The sequence below is a fragment of the Triturus cristatus genome, chromosome 6, assembly GCF_964204655.1.
Source record: "Triturus cristatus chromosome 6, aTriCri1.1, whole genome shotgun sequence".
NCBI lineage: Eukaryota > Metazoa > Chordata > Amphibia > Caudata > Salamandridae > Triturus > Triturus cristatus.
In genome coordinates, this window is record NC_140589.1 from 591,054,506 (window position 1) to 591,078,040 (window position 23,535).

Genomic DNA, 23,535 nt, shown 5'->3' on the forward strand with positions numbered 1-23,535 from the left:
AGGTATATTAGATTAAAACAGAACAAGAGGAAATGAACAGGGCAAACCTTAGTAAATAATTTGCATATGAGGATTGTGGGATAATTTCTTCACCAATTTCATCCAATTGCAAAGCAATAACAATATTTATTATTTTCATGAGTCACTGTTAAAAAAGACAAATACTTCAGAACTCCTTAATCTTCCACTTGTGAAACTTTTTATTTCTCACCCTATTAAACACAATACTATAATTTTGATGCTATAAATATGGGGTAACTTTTCCATTGTTCTTGGATGTGAGGGAATTTTGTTGTGACATCTATAATTGCCCCATTGATCGCTAGATTAACTTCAGCTGATCTGGTAAAGTATTTGGGTGTCCCCTTCCTTCCCCTCTGTGGCAATTTCTCATGAAGCTTTGCGCTCAGGAGAGAGTATTACTGCCACAGTACTGGAGCACTGCTCATTGGCAATGGGCTTTAACTACTTGATTCCCATGCTAGTTCTTCCAAAGATTTGTGTAAGGCCTGTTTCTAGTAGAGTGTTGAAGCTCCACAACATCAGACACATCCAAATTAGGCACTGCATGTGGCAGTCTGCCTTCCTTTTGTCATTTCAATATTCATGACCACTCTGAACCTCTATCAAAGAAACAGTGATGCCTTTACAGCCAGACACAGACTCCTAGAAGGAGAGGAAATGAGCCATTGTCAGAAATCCACAAACATTTCCGGTGTTTCTTCTCGAACGCTGTCCTTGTTGCCGCTTACTTGGTGTAACGCTGGGATTGCAATCTTACGTGTACTACTTCATCAGTGCAATTCTGGACACACAATACAATTCAATATTAGCAAAATGTAGACAGGTTTACAAACCACTTTTATTCTCTTTTGTTCTCCACTCAAAAAATGTGTTTCGTGTGCAGAAGCTCTGCTCCCGCCATACCAATAAAGTTTGGACCAATCAGATCCTATTCCCACCATGGGAACTGAGTGATGTACTTCTGGTGCTTTTTGTAAATCTGTGGCCATTTCTATAGAGGAAAAGGTCAGAAGAAAGTTTTGAATGGCAAGAAACTCACTCGTCTATATGCTTTCATGTACACTCAAGTACCTTTTGCCTTGCTTTTCTAATTCTCAGCATCTTGGATGCGGTGTACTACTCATTATTGAGAACTGATGTAACATACAATCTTATATTAATAAAACATTTCAGTTGACTACATATTGTGAATGCCTGACAGGCTAAAAAGGAGCTGCTTTCTGCAAGAGATGTATTTATCACTGCAAACAACTTTCTAATTTGGAATCACCAACTCTTTGCATTTTAAAAGAAAGAATCACTTTGTGTGCAGGTTCTATCTAACCCTTTTATAAAGGATGCAGTATGTACGTTTTAGCTCTTCTTCATATTTCCTTTTTCTTTACATGCTTTCACTTTCCAACTAACATTTTAAATACATGCATATGCTAACATGTTTACCATTGTGTGCCATATCCCTTAACCAAACACTTTTTTGGAAGGAAACAGAATGACCTTAAACTTCATTACATAAACAAACGTTGGGAAAATCAACAAGACCATTCAAAATTAGTAAATAACATGTAATTCAGAAAGGAAGAGGAATTGAAAGGAGCACAAAAAAGTAAATGGGTGACTGACTCATTGAATTGACCCTGTAATACCATGACCATACACCCTTGGTAAGTATGTCCAGGTCGGAGGACGAGAGATCCCACACTTCTGATGAACCTTTTGCTGAACAACCAAACTGCAGTCAAATAAATTGTAAATTCACCAAAGTCCTTAGAAGTTTTTTAATGTTGTTTCAATAATGCAAATTTCATACTCCTTATTGGTCCTAGTTTGTTTACTTTTACCATGCACTTTGGATTTCCCCATTAGGAAATAAAAGACAGATCCCCTATGTTCAAGAATAAAAGCTAGATGACAGCAGGTGTCACATAGTGAAATGCACTGAGAATAAAGGTCATCATTGAAATACATTGTTTTGGCCATCTAAAACAACTAGGGGCAGATTTACAAGCCCCATGCCCCACTTTTGAGTCACTTTATCCATGTTAAAAGAGACGCAAAAGTGGCGCAAGGGGCTTGTAAATCTGCCCCCTAGTATTTTTGCTTTTAATAAATTGTGTACCAGTGAATTTCACACCATCATTTTCTTTCCCCGATGAAACACATTTCTTAATATGAACCATCATTTCTAATTAATTAATTTTGATTTTCCAATCTCCTTGCAATCATACATTCTTTGGGAGTTCCTTTACCATTTCCGACATTATTTCAGTTTCGGTGCTTGATATCTGTGAAGTTTCCCCATATCAGTGACAAATTGATTGTTTGTCTCCCATGCAGAACTCTCCCTATTTTTCAACCTCTTCTGTAGTTTTATTTTGTTTTCTATTACTATTACTGACAATTTGCAATCTCAAATCAGTTTTCACTACTAAATAACACCAGATAGATGTTGCCCATATACTCTTTGACACATGTAAGTTCTCTCTCATCTTGACCTAATTTACTCTATCTATGCATTCCGTACTATTACATGGTTCTTAAATCATGTCCTCTCATTTCTAATAGTTGTCAGGCACGGACTCCTCTTGGATGCTGTCTCTTCAAATTAGAAGAGTGCATAATTCCCTGGAAGTAGAAGTTTTGCTTGAGAAGCTTTTAGCAAAGTATCTTAAAAATGTTAAAATAATATCAAGTATTACAATGTAATCCATTTTCGAATAAATATTGTGCCTGCATAATGGAGCAATTTGTGTACTTGTCTGTCCAATCTATTATCATCAGTCAGTTGTGACTAATCTGCTTCAAAGTTTTGTTATCATAATAAGAAATTAAGGAGGTATATTAGATTAAAACAGAACAAGAGGAAATGAACAGGGCAAACCTTAGTAAATAATTTGCATATGAGGATTGTGGGATAATTTCTTCACCAATTTCATCCAATTGCAAAGCAATAACAATATTTATTATTTTCATGAGTCACTGTTAAAAAAGACAAATACTTTGGAACTCCTTAATCTTCCACTTGTGAAACTTTTTATTTCTCACCCTATTAAACACAATACTATAATTTTGATGCTATAAATATGGGGTAACTTTTCCATTGTTCTGGGATGTGAGGGAATCTGGTTGTGACATCTATAATTGCCCCATTGATCGCTAGATTAACTTCAGCTGATCTGGTAAAGTATTTGGGTGTCCCCTTCCTTCCCCTCTGTGGCAATTTCTCATGAAGCTTTGCGCTCAGGAGAGAGTATTACTGCCACAGTACTGGAGCACTGCTCATTGGCAATGGGCTTTAACTACTTGATTCCCATGCTAGTTCTTCCAAAGATTTGTGTAAGGCCTGTTTCTAGTAGAGTGTTGAAGCTCCACAACATCAGACACATCCAAATTAGGCACTGCATGTGGCAGTCTGCCTTCCTTTTGTCATTTCAATATTCATGACCACTCTGAACCTCTATCAAAGAAACAGTGATGCCTTTACAGCCAGACACAGACTCCTAGAAGGAGAGGAAATGAGCCATTGTCAGAAATCCACAAACATTTCCGGTGTTTCTTCTCGAACGCTGTCCTTGTTGCCGCTTACTTGGTGTAACGCTGGGATTGCAATCTTACGTGTACTACTTCATCAGTGCAAATCAGGACACACAATACAATTCAATATTAGCAAAATATAGGCAGGTTTACAAACCACTTTTATTCTCTTTTGTTCTCCACTCAAAAAATGTGTTTCCTGTGCAGAAGCCCTGCTCCCGCCATACCAATAAAGTTTGGACCAATCAGATACTATTCCCACCATGGGAACTGAGTGATGTACTTCTGGTGCTTTTTGTGAATCTGTGGCCATTTCTATAGAGGAAAAGGTCAGAAGAAAGTTTTGAATGGCAAGAAACTCACTCGTCTATATGCTTTCATGTACACTCAAGTACCTTTTGCCTTGCTTTTCTAATTCTCAGCATCTTGGATGTGGTGTACTACTCATTATTGAGAACTGATGTAACATACAATCTTATATTAATAAAACATTTCAGTTGACTACATATTGTGAATGCCTGACAGGCTAAAAAGGAGCTGTTTTCTGCAAGAGATGTATTTATCACTGCAAACAACTTTCTAATTTGGAATCACCAACTCTTTGCATTTTAAAAGAAAGAATCACTTTGTGTGCAGGTTCTCTCTAACCCTTTTATAAAGGATGCAGTATGTACGTTTTAGCTCTTTTTCATATTTCCTTTTTCTTTACATGCTTTCACTTTCCAACTAACATTTTAAATACATGCATATGCTAACATGTTTACCATTGTGTGCCATATCCCTTAACCAAACACTTTTTTGGAAGGAAACAGAATGACCCTAAACTTCATCACATAAACAAACGTTGGGAAAATCAACAAGACCATTCAAAATTAGTAAATAACATGTAATTCAGAAAGGAAGAGGAATTGAAAGGAGCGCAAAAAAGTAAATGGGTGACTGACTCATTGAATTGACCCTGTAATACCATGACCATACACCCTTGGTAAGTATGTCCAGGTCGGAGGACGAGAGATCCCACACTTCTGATGAACCTTTTGCTGAACAACCAAACTGCAGTCAAATAAATTGTAAATTCACCAAAGTCCTTAGAAGTTTTTTAATGTTGTTTCAATAATGCAAATTTCATCCTCCTTATTGGTCCCAGTTTGTTTACTTTTACCATGCACTTTGGATTTCCCCATTAGGAAATAAAAGACAGATCCCCTATGTTCGAGAATAAAAGCTAGATGACAGCAGATGTCACATAGTGAAATGCACTGAGAATAAAGGTCATCATTGAAATACATTGTTTTGGCCATCTAAAACAACTATGGGCAGATTTACAGGCCCCTTGCCCCACTTTTGAGTCACTTTATCCATGTTAAAAGAGACTCAAAAGTGGCGCAAGGGGCTTGTAAATCTGCCCCCTAGTATTTTTGCTTTTAATAAATTGTGTACCAGTGAATTTCACACCATCATTTTCTTTCCCCGATGAAACACATTTCTTAATATGTACCATCATTTCTAATTAATTAATTTTGATTTTCCAATCTCCTTGCAATCATACATTCTTTGGGAGTTCCTTTACCATTTCCGACATTATTTCAGTTTCGGTGCTTGATATCTGTGAAGTTTCCCCATATCAGTGACAAATTGATTGTTTGTCTCCCATGCAGAACTCTCCCTATTTTTCAACCTCTTCTGTAGTTTTATTTTGTTTTCTATTACTATTACTGACAATTTGCAATCTCAAATCAGTTTTCACTACTAAATAACACCAGATAGATGTTGCCCATATACTCTTTGACACATGTAAGTTCTCTCTCATCTTGACCTAATTTACTCTATCTATGCATTCCGTACTATTACATGGTTCTTAAATCATGTCCTCTCATTTCTAATAGTTGTCAGGCACGGACTCCTCTTGGATGCTGTCTCTTCAAATTAGAAGAGTGCATAATTCCCTGGAAGTAGAAGTTTTGCTTGAGAAGCTTTTAGCAAAGTATCTTAAAAATGTTAAAATAATATCAAGTATTACAATGTAATCCATTTTCGAATAAATATTGTGCCTGCATAATGGAGCAATTTGTGTACTTGTCTGTCCAATCTATTATCATCAGTCAGTTGAGACTAATCTGCTTCAAAGTTTTGTTATCATAATAAGAAATTAAGGAGGTATATTAGATTAAAACAGAACAAGAGGAAATGAACAGGGCAAACCTTAGTAAATAATTTGCATATGAGGATTGTGGGATAATTTCTTCACCAATTTCATCCAATTGCAAAGCAATAAAAATATTTATTATTTTCATGAGTCACTGTTAAAAAAGACAAATACTTGGGAACTCCTTAATCTTCCACTTGTGAAACTTTTTATTTCTCACCCTATTAAACACAATACTATAATTTTGATGCTATAAATATGGGGTAACTTTTCCATTGTTCTTGGATGTGAGGGAATCTGGTTGTGACATCTATAATTGCCCCATTGATCGCTAGATTAACTTCAGCTGATCTGGTAAAGTATTTGGGTGTCCCCTTCCTTCCCCTCTGTGGCAATTTCTCATGAAGCTTTGCGCTCAGGAGAGAGTATTACTGCCACAGTACTGGAGCACTGCTCATCGGCAATGGGCTTTAACTACCTGATTCCCATGCTAGTTCTTCCAAAGATTCGTGTAAGGCCTGTTTCTAGTAGAGTGTTGAAGCTCCACAACATCAGACACATCCAAATTAGGCACTGCATGTGGCAGTCTGCCTTCCTTTTGTCATTTCAATATTCATGACCACTCTGAACCTCTATCAAAGAAACAGTGATGCCTTTACAGCCAGACACAGACTCCTAGAAGGAGAGGAAATGAGCCATTGTCAGAAATCCACAAACATTTCCGGTGTTTCTTCTCGAACGCTGTCCTTGTTGCCGCTTACTTGGTGTAACGCTGGGATTGCAATCTTACGTGTACTACTTCATCAGTGCAATTCTGGACACACAATACAATTCAATATTAGCAAAATGTAGGCAGGTTTACAAACCACTTTTATTCTCTTTTGTTCTCCACTCCAAAAATGTGTTTCCTGTGCAGAAGCCCTGCTCCCGCCATCCTAATATAGTTTGGACCAATCAGATCCTATTCCCACCATGGGAACAGAGTGATGTACTTCTGGTGCTTTTTGTAAATCTGTGGCCATTTCTATAGAGGAAAAGGTCAGAAGAAAGTTTTGAATGGCAAGAAACTCACTCGTCTATATGCTTTCATGTACACTCAAGTACCTTTTGCCTTCCTTTTCTAATTCTCAGCATCTTGGATGTGGTGTACTACTCATTATTGAGAACTGATGTAACATACAATCTTATATTAATAAAACATTTCAGTTGACTACATATTGTGAATGCCTGACAGTCTAAAAAGGAGCTGTTTTCTGCAAGAGATGTATTTATCACTGCAAACAACTTTCTAATTTGGAATCACCAACTCTTTGCATTTTAAAAGAAAGAATCACTTTGTGTGCAGGTTCTATCTAACCCTTTTATAAAGGATGCAGTATGTACGTTTTAGCTCTTTTTCATATTTCCTTTTTCTTTACATGCTTTCACTTTCCAACTAACATTTTAAATACATGCATATGCTAACATGTTTACCATGGTGTGCCATAGCCCTTAACCAAACACTTTTTTGGAAGGAAACAGAATGACCCTAAACTTCATCACATAAACAAACGTTGGGGAAATCAACAAGACCATTCAAAATTAGTAAATAACATGTAATTCAGAAAGGAAGAGGAATTGAAAGGAGCACAAAAAAGTAAATGGGTGACTGACTCATTGAATTGACCCTGTAATACCATGACCATACACCCTTGGTAAGTATGTCCAGGTCGGAGGACGAGAGATCCCACACTTCCAATGAACCTTTTGCTGAACAACCAAACTGCATTCAAATAAATTGTAAATTCACCAAAGTCCTTAGAAGGTTTTTAATGTTGTTTCAATAATGCAAATTTCATCCTCCTTATTGGTCCCAGTTTGTTTACTTTTACCATGCACTTTGGATTTCCCCATTAGGAAATAAAAGACAGATCCCCTATGTTCAAGAATAAAAGCTAGATGACAGCAGGTGTCACATAGTGAAATGCACTGAGAATAAAGGTCATCATTGAAATACATTGTTTTGGCCATCTAAAACAACTAGGGGCAGATTTACAAGCCCCATGCCCCACTTTTGAGTCACTTTATCCATGTTAAAAGAGACGCAAAAGTGGCGCAAGGGGCTTGTAAATCTGCCCCCTAGTATTTTTGCTTTTAATAAATTGTGTACCAGTGAATTTCACACCATCATTTTCTTTCCCCGATGAAACACATTTCTTAATATGAACCATCATTTCTAATTAATTAATTTTGATTTTCCAATCTCCTTGCAATCATACATTCTTTGGGAGTTCCTTTACCATTTCCGACATTATTTCAGTTTCGGTGCTTGATATCTGTGAAGTTTCCCCATATCAGTGACAAATTGATTGTTTGTCTCCCATGCAGAACTCTCCCTATTTTTCAACCTCTTCTGTAGTTTTATTTTGTTTTCTATTACTATTACTGACAATTTGCAATCTCAAATCAGTTTTCACTACTAAATAACACCAGATAGATGTTGCCCATATACTCTTTGACACATGTAAGTTCTCTCTCATCTTGACCTAATTTACTCTATCTATGCATTCCGTACTATTACATGGTTCTTAAATCATGTCCTCTCATTTCTAATAGTTGTCAGGCACGGACTCCTCTTGGATGCTGTCTCTTCAAATTAGAAGAGTGCATAATTCCCTGGAAGTAGAAGTTTTGCTTGAGAAGCTTTTAGCAAAGTATCTTAAAAATGTTAAAATAATATCAAGTATTACAATGTATTCCATTTTCGAATAAATATTGTGCCTGCATAATGGAGCAATTTGTGTACTTGTCTGTCCAATCTATTATCATCAGTCAGTTGTGACTAATCTGCTTCAAAGTTTTGTTATCATAATAAGAAATTAAGGAGGTATATTAGATTAAAACAGAACAAGAGGAAATGACCAGGGCAAACCTTAGTAAATAATTTGCATATGAGGATTGTGGGATAATTTCTTCACCAATTTCATCCAATTGCAAAGCAATAACAATATTTACTATTTTCATGAGTCACTGTTAAAAAAGACAAATACTTCGGAACTCCTTAATCTTCCACTTGTGAAACTTTTTATTTCTCACCCTATTAAACACAATACTATAATTTTGATGCTATAAATATGGGGTAACTTTTCCATTGTTCTGGGATGTGAGGGAATCTGGTTGTGACATCTATAATTGCCCCATTGATCGCTAGATTAACTTCAGCTGATCTGGTAAAGTATTTGGGTGTCCCCTTCCTTCCCCTCTGTGGCAATTTCTCATGAAGCTTTGCGCTCAGGAGAGAGTATTACTGCCACAGTACTGGAGCACTGCTCATTGGCAATGGGCTTTAACTACTTGATTCCCATGCTAGTTCTTCCAAAGATTTGTGTAAGGCCTGTTTCTAGTAGAGTGTTGAAGCTCCACAACATCAGACACATCCAAATTAGGCACTGCATGTGGCAGTCTGCCTTCCTTTTGTCATTTCAATATTCATGACCACTCTGAACCTCTATCAAAGAAACAGTGATGCCTTTACAGCCAGACACAGACTCCTAGAAGGAGAGGAAATGAGCCATTGTCAGAAATCCACAAACATTTCCGGTGTTTCTTCTCGAACGCTGTCCTTGTTGCCGCTTACTTGGTGTAACGCTGGGATTGCAATCTTACGTGTACTACTTCATCAGTGCAATTCTGGACACACAATACAATTCAATATTAGCAAAATGTAGGCAGGTTTACAAACCACTTTTATTCTCTTTTGTTCTCCACTCAAAAAATGTGTTTCCTGTGCAGAAGCTCTGCTCCCGCCATACCAATAAAGTTTGGACCAATCAGATCCTATTCCCACCATGGGAACTGAGTGATGTACTTCTGGTGCTTTTTGTAAATCTGTGGCCATTTCTATAGAGGAAAAGGTCAGAAGAAAGTTTTGAATGGCAAGAAACTCACTCGTCTATATGCTTTCATGTACACTCAAGTACCTTTTGCCTTGCTTTTCTAATTCTCAGCATCTTGGATGTGGTGTACTACTCATTATTGAGAACTGATGTAACATACAATCTTATATTAATAAAACATTTCAGTTGACTACATATTGTGAATGCCTGACAGGCTAAAAAGGAGCTGTTTTCTGCAAGAGATGTATTTATCACTGCAAACAACTTTCTAATTTGGAATCACCAACTCTTTGCATTTTAAAAGAAAGAATCACTTTGTGTGCAGGTTCTCTCTAACCCTTTTATAAAGGATGCAGTATGTACGTTTTAGCTCTTTTTCATATTTCCTTTTTCTTTACATGCTTTCACTTTCCAACTAACATTTTAAATACATGCATATGCTAACATGTTTACCATTGTGTGCCATATCCCTTAACCAAACACTTTTTTGGAAGGAAACAGAATGACCCTAAACTTCATCACATAAACAAACGTTGGGAAAATCAACAAGACCATTCAAAATTAGTAAATAACATGTAATTCAGAAAGGAAGAGGAATTGAAAGGAGCACAAAAAAGTAAATGGGTGACTGACTCATTGAATTGACCCTGTAATACCATGACCATACACCCTTGGTAAGTATGTCCAGGTCGGAGGACGAGAGATCCCACACTTCTGATGAACCTTTTGCTGAACAACCAAACTGCAGTCAAATAAATTGTAAATTCACCAAAGTCCTTAGAAGTTTTTTAATGTTGTTTCAATAATGCAAATTTCATCCTCCTTATTGGTCCCAGTTTGTTTACTTTTACCATGCACTTTGGATTTCCCCATTAGGAAATAAAAGACAGATCTCCTATGTTCGAGAATAAAAGCTAGATGACAGCAGATGTCACATAGTGAAATGCACTGAGAATAAAGGTCATCATTGAAATACATTGTTTTGGCCATCTAAAACAACTATGGGCAGATTTACAGGCCCCTTGCCCCACTTTTGAGTCACTTTATCCATGTTAAAAGAGACTCAAAAGTGGCGCAAGGGGCTTGTAAATCTGCCCCCTAGTATTTTTGCTTTTAATAAATTGTGTACCAGTGAATTTCACACCATCATTTTCTTTCCCCGATGAAACACATTTCTTAATATGTACCATCATTTCTAATTAATTAATTTTGATTTTCCAATCTCCTTGCAATCATACATTCTTTGGGAGTTCCTTTACCATTTCCGACATTATTTCAGTTTCGGTGCTTGATATCTGTGAAGTTTCCCCATATCAGTGACAAATTGATTGTTTGTCTCCCATGCAGAACTCTCCCTATTTTTCAACCTCTTCTGTAGTTTTATTTTGTTTTCTATTACTATTACTGACAATTTGCAATCTCAAATCAGTTTTCACTACTAAATAACACCAGATAGATGTTGCCCATATACTCTTTGACACATGTAAGTTCTCTCTCATCTTGACCTAATTTACTCTATCTATGCATTCCGTACTATTACATGGTTCTTAAATCATGTCCTCTCATTTCTAATAGTTGTCAGGCACGGACTCCTCTTGGATGCTGTCTCTTCAAATTAGAAGAGTGCATAATTCCCTGGAAGTAGAAGTTTTGCTTGAGAAGCTTTTAGCAAAGTATCTTAAAAATGTTAAAATAATATCAAGTATTACAATGTAATCCATTTTCGAATAAATATTGTGCCTGCATAATGGAGCAATTTGTGTACTTGTCTGTCCAATCTATTATCATCAGTCAGTTGAGACTAATCTGCTTCAAAGTGTGTTATCATAATAAGAAATTAAGGAGGTATATTAGATTAAAACAGAACAAGAGGAAATGAACAGGGCAAACCTTAGTAAATAATTTGCATATGAGGATTGTGGGATAATTTCTTCACCAATTTCATCCAATTGCAAAGCAATAAAAATATTTATTATTTTCATGAGTCACTGTTAAAAAAGACAAATACTTGGGAACTCCTTAATCTTCCACTTGTGAAACTTTTTATTTCTCACCCTATTAAACACAATACTATAATTTTGATGCTATAAATATGGGGTAACTTTTCCATTGTTCTTGGATGTGAGGGAATCTGGTTGTGACATCTATAATTGCCCCATTGATCGCTAGATTAACTTCAGCTGATCTGGTAAAGTATTTGGGTGTCCCCTTCCTTCCCCTCTGTGGCAATTTCTCATGAAGCTTTGCGCTCAGGAGAGAGTATTACTGCCACAGTACTGGAGCACTGCTCATCGGCAATGGGCTTTAACTACCTGATTCCCATGCTAGTTCTTCCAAAGATTCGTGTAAGGCCTGTTTCTAGTAGAGTGTTGAAGCTCCACAACATCAGACACATCCAAATTAGGCACTGCATGTGGCAGTCTGCCTTCCTTTTGTCATTTCAATATTCATGACCACTCTGAACCTCTATCAAAGAAACAGTGATGCCTTTACAGCCAGACACAGACTCCTAGAAGGAGAGGAAATGAGCCATTGTCAGAAATCCACAAACATTTCCGGTGTTTCTTCTCGAACGCTGTCCTTGTTGCCGCTTACTTGGTGTAACGCTGGGATTGCAATCTTACGTGTACTACTTCATCAGTGCAATTCTGGACACACAATACAATTCAATATTAGCAAAATGTAGGCAGGTTTACAAACCACTTTTATTCTCTTTTGTTCTCCACTCCAAAAATGTGTTTCCTGTGCAGAAGCCCTGCTCCCGCCATCCTAATATAGTTTGGACCAATCAGATCCTATTCCCACCATGGGAACAGAGTGATGTACTTCTGGTGCTTTTTGTAAATCTGTGGCCATTTCTATAGAGGAAAAGGTCAGAAGAAAGTTTTGAATGGCAAGAAACTCACTCGTCTATATGCTTTCATGTACACTCAAGTACCTTTTGCCTTCCTTTTCTAATTCTCAGCATCTTGGATGTGGTGTACTACTCATTATTGAGAACTGATGTAACATACAATCTTATATTAATAAAACATTTCAGTTGACTACATATTGTGAATGCCTGACAGTCTAAAAAGGAGCTGTTTTCTGCAAGAGATGTATTTATCACTGCAAACAACTTTCTAATTTGGAATCACCAACTCTTTGCATTTTAAAAGAAAGAATCACTTTGTGTGCAGGTTCTATCTAACCCTTTTATAAAGGATGCAGTATGTACGTTTTAGCTCTTTTTCATATTTCCTTTTTCTTTACATGCTTTCACTTTCCAACTAACATTTTAAATACATGCATATGCTAACATGTTTACCATGGTGTGCCATAGCCCTTAACCAAACACTTTCTTGGAAGGAAACAGAATGACCCTAAACTTCATCACATAAACAAACGTTGGGGAAATCAACAAGACCATTCAAAATTAGTAAATAACATGTAATTCAGAAAGGAAGAGGAATTGAAAGGAGCACAAAAAAGTAAATGGGTGACTGACTCATTGAATTGACCCTGTAATACCATGACCATACACCCTTGGTAAGTATGTCCAGGTCGGAGGACGAGAGATCCCACACTTCCAATGAACCTTTTGCTGAACAACCAAACTGCATTCAAATAAATTGTAAATTCACCAAAGTCCTTAGAAGGTTTTTAATGTTGTTTCAATAATGCAAATTTCATCCTCCTTATTGGTCCCAGTTTGTTTACTTTTACCATGCACTTTGGATTTCCCCATTAGGAAATAAAAGACAGATCCCCTATGTTCGAGAATAAAAGCTAGATGACAGCAGGTGTCACATAGTGAAATGCACTGAGAATAAAGGTCATCAATGAAATACATTGTTTTGGCCATCTAAAACAACTAGGGCCAGATTTACAAGCCCCTTGCCCCACTTTTGAGTCACTTTATCCATGTTAAAAGAGACGCAAAAGTGGCGCAAGGGGCTTGTAAATCTGCCCCCTAGTATTTTTGCTTTTAATAAATTGTGTACCAGTGAATTTCACACCATCATTTTCTTTCCCTGATGAAACACATTTCTTAATATGTACCATCATTTCTAATTAATTAATTGTTATTTTCCAATCTCCTTGCAATCATACATTCTTTGGGAGTTCCTTTACCATTTCCGACATTATTTCAGTTTCGGTGCTTGATATCTGTGAAGTTTCCCCATATCAGTGACAAATTGATTGTTTGTCTCCCATGCAGAACTCTCCCTATTTTTCAACCTCTTCTGTAGTTTTATTTTGTTTTCTATTACTATTACTGACAATTTGCAATCTCAAATCAGTTTTCACTACTAAATAACACCAGATAGATGTTGCCCATATACTCTTTGACACATGTAAGTTCTCTCTCATCTTGACCTAATTTACTCTATCTATGCATTCCGTACTATTACATGGTTCTTAAATCATGTCCTCTCATTTCTAATAGTTGTCAGGCACGGACTCCTCTTGGATGCTGTCTCTTCAAATTAGAAGAGTGCATAATTCCCTGGAAGTAGAAGTTTTGCTTGAGAAGCTTTTAGCAAAGTATCTTAAAAATGTTAAAATAATATCAAGTATTACAATGTAATCCATTTTCGAATAAATATTGTGCCTGCATAATGGAGCAATTTGTGTACTTGTCTGTCCAATCTATTATCATCAGTCAGTTGTGACTAATCTGCTTCAAAGTTTTGTTATCATAATAAGAAATTAAGGAGGTATATTAGATTAAAACAGAACAAGAGGAAATGACCAGGGCAAACCTTAGTAAATAATTTGGATATGAGGATTGTGGGATAATTTCTTCACCAATTTCATCCAATTGCAAAGCAATAACAATATTTACTATTTTCATGAGTCACTGTTAAAAAAGACAAATACTTCGGAACTCCTTAATCTTCCACTTGTGAAACTTTTTATTTCTCACCCTATTAAACACAATACTATAATTTTGATGCTATAAATATGGGGTAACTTTTCCATTGTTCTTGCATGTGATGGAATCTGGTTGTGACATCTATAATTGCCCCATTGATCACTAGATTAACTTCAGCTGATCTGGTAAAGTATTTGGGTGTCCCCTTCCTTCCCCTCTGAGGCAATTTCTCATGAAGCTTTGCGCTCAGGAGAGAGTATTACTGCCACAGTACTGGAGCACTGCTCATCGGCAATGGGCTTTAACTACCTGATTCCCATGCTAGTTCTTCCAAAGATTCGTGTAAGGCCTGTTTCTATTAGAGTGTTGAAGCTCCACAACATCAGACACATCCAAATTAGGCACTGCATGTGGCAGTCTGCCTTCCTTTTGTCATTTCAATATTCATGACCACTCTGAACCTCTATCAAAGAAACAGTGATGCCTTTACAGCCAGACACAGACTCCTAGAAGGAGAGGAAATGAGCCATTGTCAGAAATCCACAAACATTTCCGGTGTTTCTTCTCGAACGCTGTCCTTGTTGCCGCTTACTTGGTGTAACGCTGGGATTGCAATCTTACGTGTACTACTTCATCAGTGCAATTCTGGACACACAATACAATTCAATATTAGCAAAATGTAGGCAGGTTTACAAACCACTTTTATTCTCTTTTGTTCTCCACTCAAAAAATGTGTTTCCTGTGCAGAAGCCCTGCTCCCTCCATACTAATATAGTTTGGACCCATCAGATCCTATTCCCACCATGGGAACAGAGTGATGTACTTCTGGTGCTTTTTGTAAATCTGTGGCCATTTCTATAGAGGAAAAAGTCAGAAGAAAGTTTTGAATGGCAAGAAACTCACTCGTCTATATGCTTTCATGTACACTCAAGTACCTTTTGCCTTGCTTTTCTAATTCTCAGCATCTTGGATGTGGTGTACTACTCATTATTGAGAACTGATGTAACATACAATCTTATATTAATAAAACATTTCAGTTGACTACATATTGTGAATGCCTGACAGTCTAAAAAGGAGCTGTTTTCTGCAAGAGATGTATTTATCACTGCAAACAACTTTCTAATTTGCAATCACCAACTCTTTGCATTTTAAAAGAAAGAATCACTTTGTGTGCAGGTTCTATCTAACCCTTTTATAAAGGATGCAGTATGTACGTTTTAGCTCTTTTTCATATTTCCTTTTTCTTTACATGCTTTCACTTTCCAACTAACATTTTAAATACATGCATATGCTAACATGTTTACCATGGTGTGCCATAGCCCTTAACCAAACACTTTTTTGGAAGGAAACAGAATGACCCTAAACTTCATCACATAAACAAATGTTGGGGAAATCAACAAGACCATTCAAAATTAGTAAATAACATGTAATTCAGAAAGGAAGAGGAATTGAAAGGAGCACAAACAAGTAAATGGGTGACTGACTCATTGAATTGACCCTGTAATACCATGACCATACACCCTTGGTAAGTATGTCCAGGTCGGAGGACGAGAGATCCCACACTTCTGATGAACCTTTTGCTGAACAACCAAACTGCAGTCAAATAAATTGTAAATTCACCAAAGTCCTTAGAAGTTTTTTAATGTTGTTTCAATAATGCAAATTTCATCCTCCTTATTGGTCCCAGTTTGTTTACTTTTACCATGCACTTTGGATTTCCCCATTAGGAAATAAAAGACAGATCCCCTATGTTCGAGAATAAAAGCTAGATGACAGCAGGTGTCACATAGTGAAATGCACCGAGAATAAAGGTCATCATTGAAATACATTGTTTTGGCCATCTAAAACAACTAGGGGCAGATTTACAAGCCCCTTGCCCCACTTTTGAGTCACTTTATCCATGTTAAAAGAGACGCAAAAGTGGCGCAAGGGGCTTGTAAATCTGCCCCCTAGTATTTTTGCTTTTAATAAATTGTGTACCAGTGAATTTCACACCATCATTTTCTTTCCCCGGTGAAACACATTTTTTAATATGTACCATCATTTCTAATTAATTAATTTTGATTTTCCAATCTCCTTGCAATCATACATTCTTTGGGAGTTCCTTTACCATTTCCGACATTATTTCAGTTTCGGTGCTTGATATCTGTGAAGTTTCCCCATATCAGTGACAAATTGATTGTTTGTCTCCCATGCAGAACTCTCCCTATTTTTCAACCTCTTCTGTAGTTTTATTTTGTTTTCTATTACTATTACTGACAATTTGCAATCTCAAATCAGTTTTCACTACTAAATAACGCCAGATAGATGTTGCCCATATACTCTTTGACACAGGTAAGTTCTCTCTCATCTTGACCTAATTTACTCTATCTATGCATTCCGTACTATTACATGGTTCTTAAATCATGTCCTCTCATTTCTAATAGTTGTCAGGCACGGACTCCTCTTGGATGCTGTCTCTTCAAATTAGAAGAGTGCATAATTCCCTGGAAGTAGAAGTTTTGCTTGAGAAGCTTTTAGCAAAGTATCTTAAAAATGTTAAAATAATATCAAGTATTACAATGTAATCCATTTTCGAATAAATATTGTGCCTGCATAATGGAGCAATTTGTGTACTTGTCTGTCCAATCTATTATCATCAGTCAGTTGTGACTAATCTGCTTCAAAGTTTTGTTATCATAATAAGAAATTAAGGAGGTATATTAGATTAAAACAGAACAAGAGGAAATGAACAGGGCAAACCTTAGTAAATAATTTGCATATGAGGATTGTGGGATAATTTCTTCACCAATTTCATCCAATTGCAAAGCAATAACAATATTTACTATTTTCATGAGTCACTGTTAAAAAAGACAAATACTTCGGAACTCCTTAATCTTCCACTTGTGAAACTTTTTATTTCTCACCCTATTAAACACAATACTATAATTTTGATGCTATAAATATGGGGTAACTTTTCCATTGTTCTTGGATGTGAGGGAATCTGGTTGTGACATCTATAATTGCCCCATTGATTGCTAGATTAACTTCAGCTGATCTGGTAAAGTATTTGGGTGTCCCCTTCCTTCCCCTCTGTGGCAATTTCTCATGAAGCTTTGCGCTCAGGAGAGAGTATTACTGCCACAGTACTGGAGCACTGCTCATCGGCAATGGGCTTTAACTACCTGATTCCCATGCTAGTTCTTCCAAAGATTTGTGTAAGGCCTGTTTCTAGTAGAGTGTTGAAGCTCCACAACATCAGACACATCCAAATTAGGCACTGCATGTGGCAGTCTGCCTTCCTTTTGTCATTTCAATATTCATGACCACTCTGAACCTCTATCAAAGAAACAGTGATGCCTTTACAGCCAGACACAGACTCCTAGAAGGAGAGGAAATGAGCCATTGTCAGAAATCCACAAACATTTCCGGTGTTTCTTCTCGAACGCTGTCCTTGTTGCCGCTTACTTGGTGTAATGCTGGGATTGCAATCTTACGTGTACTACTTCATCAGTGCAAATCTGGACACACAATACAATTCAATATTAGCAAAATGTAGGCAGGTTTACAAACCACTTTTATTCTTTTTTGTTCTCCACTCAAAAAATGTGTTTCCTGTGCAGAAGCCCTGCTCCCTCCATACTAATATAGATTGGACCCATCAGATCCTATTCCCACCATGGGAACAGAGTGATGTACTTCTGGTGCTTTTTGTAAATCTGTGGCCATTTCTATAGAGGAAAAAGTCAGAAGAAAGTTTTGAATGGCAAGAAACTCACTCGTCTATATGCTTTCATGTACACTCAAGTACCTTTTGCCTTGCTTTTCTAATTCTCAGCATCTTGGATGTGGTGTACTACTCATTATTGAGAACTGATGTAACATACAATCTTATATTAATAAAACATTTCAGTTGACTACATATTGTGAATGCCTGACAGTCTAAAAAGGAGCTGTTTTCTGCAAGAGATGTATTTATCACTGCAAACAACTTTCTAATTTGGAATCACCAACTCTTTGCATTTTAAAAGAAAGAATCACTTTGTGTGCAGGTTCTATCTAACCCTTTTATAAAGGATGCAGTATGTACGTTTTAGCTCTTTTTCATATTTCCTTTTTCTTTACATGCTTTCACTTTCCAACTAACATTTTAAATACATGCATATGCTAACATGTTTACCATGGTGTGCCATAGCCCTTAACCAAACACTTTTTTGGAAGGAAACAGAATGACCCTAAACTTCATCACATAAACAAACGTTGGGGAAATCAACAAGACCATTCAAAATTAGTAAATAACATGTAATTCAGAAAGGAAGAGGAATTGAAAGGAGCACAAAAAAGTAAATGGGTGACTGACTCATTGAATTGACCCTGTAATACCATGACCATACACCCTTGGTAAGTATGCCCAGGTCGGAGGACGAGAGATCCCACACTTCTGATGAACCTTTTGCTGAACAACCAAACTGCAGTCAAATAAATTGTAAATTCACCAAAGTCCTTAGAAGTTTTTTAATGTTGTTTCAATAATGTAAATTTCATCCTCCTTATTGGTCCCAGTTTGTTTACTTTTACCATGCACTTTGGATTTCCCCATTAGGAAATAAAATACAGATCCCCTATGTTCGAGAATTAAAGCTAGATGACAGCAGGTGTCACATAGTGAAATGCACTGAGAATAAAGGTCATCATTGAAATACATTGTTTTGGCCATCTAAAACAACTAGGGGCAGATTTACAAGCCCCTTGCCCCACTTTTGAGTAAATTTATCCATGTTAAAAGAGACGCAAAAGTGGCGCAAGGGGCTTGTAAATCATCCCCCTAGTATTTTTGCTTTTAATAAATTGTGTACCAGTGAATTTCACACCATCATTTTCTTTCCCCGATGAAACACATTTCTTAATATGTACCATCATTTCTAATTAATTAATTTTGATTTTCCAATCTCCTTGCAATCATACATTCTTTGGGAGTTCCTTTACCATTTTCGACATTATTTCAGTTTCGGTGCTTGATCTCTGTGAAGTTTCCCCATATCAGTGACAAATTGATTGTTTGTCTCCCATGCAGAACTCTCCCTATTTTTCAACCTCTTCTGTAGTTTTATTTTGTTTTCTATTACTATTACTGACAATTTGCAATCTCAAATCAGTTTTCACTACTAAATAACACCAGATAGATGTTGCCCATATACTCTTTGACACATGTAAGTTCTCTCTCATCTTGACCTAATTTACTCTATCTATGCATTCCGTACTATTACATGGTTCTTAAATCATGTCCTCTCATTTCTAATAATTGTCAGGCACGGACTCCTCTTGGATGCTGTCTCTTCAAATTAGAAGAGTGCATAATTCCCTGGAAGTAGAAGTTTTGCTTGAGAAGCTTTTAGCAAAGTATCTTAAAAATGTTAAAATAATATCAAGTATTACAATGTAATCCATTTTCGAATAAATATTGTGCCTGCATAATGGAGCAATTTGTGTACTTGTCTGTCCAATCTATTATTATCAGTCAGTTGTGACTAATCTGCTTCAAAGTTTTGTTATCATAATAAGAAATTAAGGAGGTATATTAGATTAAAACAGAACAAGAGGAAATGAACAGGGCAAACCTTAGTAAATAATTTGCATATGAGGATTGTGGGATAATTTCTTCACCAATTTCATCCAATTGCAAAGCAATCCCAATATTTATTATTTTCATGAGTCACTGTTAAAAAAGACAAATACTTCGGAACTCCTTAATCTTCCACTTGTGAAACTTTTTATTTCTCACCCTATTAAACACAATACTATAATTTTGATGCTATAAATATGGGGTAACTTTTCCATTGTTCTTGGATGTGAGGGAATCTGGTTGTGACATCTATAATTGCCCCATTGATCACTAGATTAACTTCAGCTGATCTGGTAAAGTATTTAGGTGTCCCCTTCCTTCCCCTCTGTGGCAATTTCTCATGAAGCTTTGCGCTCAGGAGAGAGTATTACTGCCACAGTACTGGAGCACTGCTCATCGGCAATGGGCTTTAACTACCTGATTCCCATGCTAGTTCTTCCAAAGATTTGTGTAAGGCCTGTTTCTAGTAGAGTGTTAAAGTTCCACAACATCAGACACATCAAAATTAGGCACTGCATGTGGCAGTCTGCCTTCCTTTTGTCATTTCAATATTCATGACCACTCTGAACCTCTACCAAAGAAACAGTGATGCCTTTACAGCCAGACACAGACTCCTAGAAGGAGAGGAAATGAGCCATTGTCAGAAATCCACAAACATTTCCGGTGTTTCTTCTCGAACGCTGTCCTTGTTGCCGCTTACTTGGTGTAACGCTGGGATTGCAATCTTACGTGTACTACTTCATCAGTGCAATTCTGGACACACAATACAATTCAATATTAGCAAAATGTAGGCAGGTTTACAAACCACTTTTATTCTCTTTTGTTCTCCACTCAAAAAATGTGTTTCCTGTGCAGAAGCCCTGCTCCCTCCATACTAATATAGTTTGGACCCATCAGATCCTATTCCCACCATGGGAACAGAGTGTTGTACTTCTGGTGCTTTTTGTAAATCTGTGGCCATTTCTATAGAGGAAAAAGTCAGAAGAAAGTTTTGAATGGCAAGAAACTCACTCGTCTATATGCTTTCATGTACACTCAAGTACCTTTTGCCTTGCTTTTCCAATTCTCAGCATCTTGGATGTGGTGTACTACTCATTATTGAGAACTGATGTAACATACAATCTTATATTAATAAAACATTTCAGTTGACTACATATTGTGAATGCCTGAGAGTCTAAAAAGGAGCTGTTTTCTGCAAGAGATGTATTTATCACTGCAAACAACTTTCTAATTTGGAATCACCAACTCTTTGCATTTTAAAAGAAAGAATCACTTTGTGTGCAGGTTCTATCTAACCCTTTTATAAAGGATGCAGTATGTACGTTTTAGCTCTTTTTCATATTTCCTTTTTCTTTACATGCTTTCACTTTCCAACTAACATTTTAAATACATGCATATGCTAACATGTTTACCATGGTGTGCCATAGCCCTTAACCAAACACTTTTTTGGAAGGAAACAGAATGACCCTAAACTTCATCACATAAACAAACGTTGGGGAAATCAACAAGACCATTCAAAATTAGTAAATAACATGTAATTCAGAAAGGAAGAGGAATTGAAAGGAGCACAAACAAGTAAATGGGTGTCTGACTCATTGAATTAACCCTGTAATACCATGACCATACACCCTTGGTAAGTATGTCCAGGTCGGAGGACGAGAGATCCCACACTTCTGATGAACCTTTTGCTGAACAACCAAACTGCAGTCAAATAAATTGTAAATTCACCAAAGTCCTTAGAAGTTTTTTAATGTTGTTTCAATAATGCAAATTTCATCCTCCTTATTGGTCCCAGTTTGTTTACTTTTACCATGCACTTTGGATTTCCCCATTAGGAAATAAAAGACAGATCCCCTATGTTCGAGAATAAAAGCTAGATGACAGCAGGTGTCACATAGTGAAATGCACCGAGAATAAAGGTCATCATTGAAATACATTGTTTTGGCCATCTAAAACAACTAGGGGCAGATTTACAAGCCCCTTGCCCCACTTTTGAGTCAATTTATCCATGTTAAAAGAGACGCAAAAGTGGCGCAAGGGGCTTGTAAATCTGCCCCCTAGTATTTTTGCTTTTAATAAATTGTGTACCAGTGAATTTCACACCATCATTTTCTTTCCCCGATGAAACACATTTCTTAATATGTACCATCATTTCTAATTAATTAATTTTGATTTTCCAATCTCCTTGCAATCATACATTCTTTGGGAGTTCCTTTACCATTTCCGACATTATTTCAGTTTCGGTGCTTGATATCTGTGAAGTTTCCCCATATCAGTGACAAATTGATTGTTTGTCTCCCATGCAGAACTCTCCCTATTTTTCAACCTCTTCTGTAGTTTTATTTTGTTTTCTATTACTATTACTGACAATTTGCAATCTCAAATCAGTTTTCACTACTAAATAACACCAGATAGATGTTGCCCATATACTCTTTGACACATGTAAGTTCTCTCTTATCTTGACCTAATTTACTCTATCTATGCATTCCGTACTATTACATGGTTCTTAAATCATGTCCTCTCATTTCTAATAGTTGTCAGGCACGGACTCCTCTTGGATGCTGTCTCTTCAAATTAGAAGAGTGCATAATTCCCTGGAAGTAGAAGTTTTGCTTGAGAAGCTTTTAGCAAAGTATCTTAAAAATGTTAAAATAATATCAAGTATTACAATGTAATCCATTTTCGAATAAATATTGTGCCTGCATAATGGAGCAATTTGTGTACTTGTCTGTCCAATCTATTATCATCAGTCAGTTGTGACTAATCTGCTTCAAAGTTTTGTTATCATAATAAGAAATTAAGGAGGTATATTAGATTAAAACAGAACAAGAGGAAATGAACAGGGCAAACCTTAGTAAATAATTTGCATATGAGGATTGTGGGATAATTTCTTCACCAATTTCATCCAATTGCAAAGCAATAACAATATTTATTATTTTCATGAGTCACTGTTAAAAAAGACAAATACTTCGGAGCTCCTTAATCTTCCACTTGTGAAACTTTTTATTTCTCACCCTATTAAACACAATACTATAATTTTGATGCTATAAATATGGGGTAACTTTTCCATTGTTCTTGGATGTGAGGGAATCTGGTTGTGACATCTATAATTGCCCCATTGATCGCTCGATTAACTTCAGCTGATCTGGTAAAGTATTTGGGTGTCCCCTTCCTTCCCCTCTGAGGCAATTTCTCATGAAGCTTTGCGCTCAGGAGAGAGTATTACTGCCACAGTACTGGAGCACTGCTCATCGGCAATGGGCTTTAACTACCTGATTCCCATGCTAGTTCTTCCAAAGATTTGTGTAAGGCCTGTTTCTCGTAGAGTGTTGAAGCTCCACAACATCAGACACATCCAAATTAGGCACTGCATGTGGCAGTCTGCCTTCCTTTTGTCATTTCAATATTCATGACCACTCTGAACCTCTATCAAAGAAACAGTGATGCCTTTACAGCCAGACACAGACTCCTAGAAGGAGAGGAAATGAGCCATTGTCAG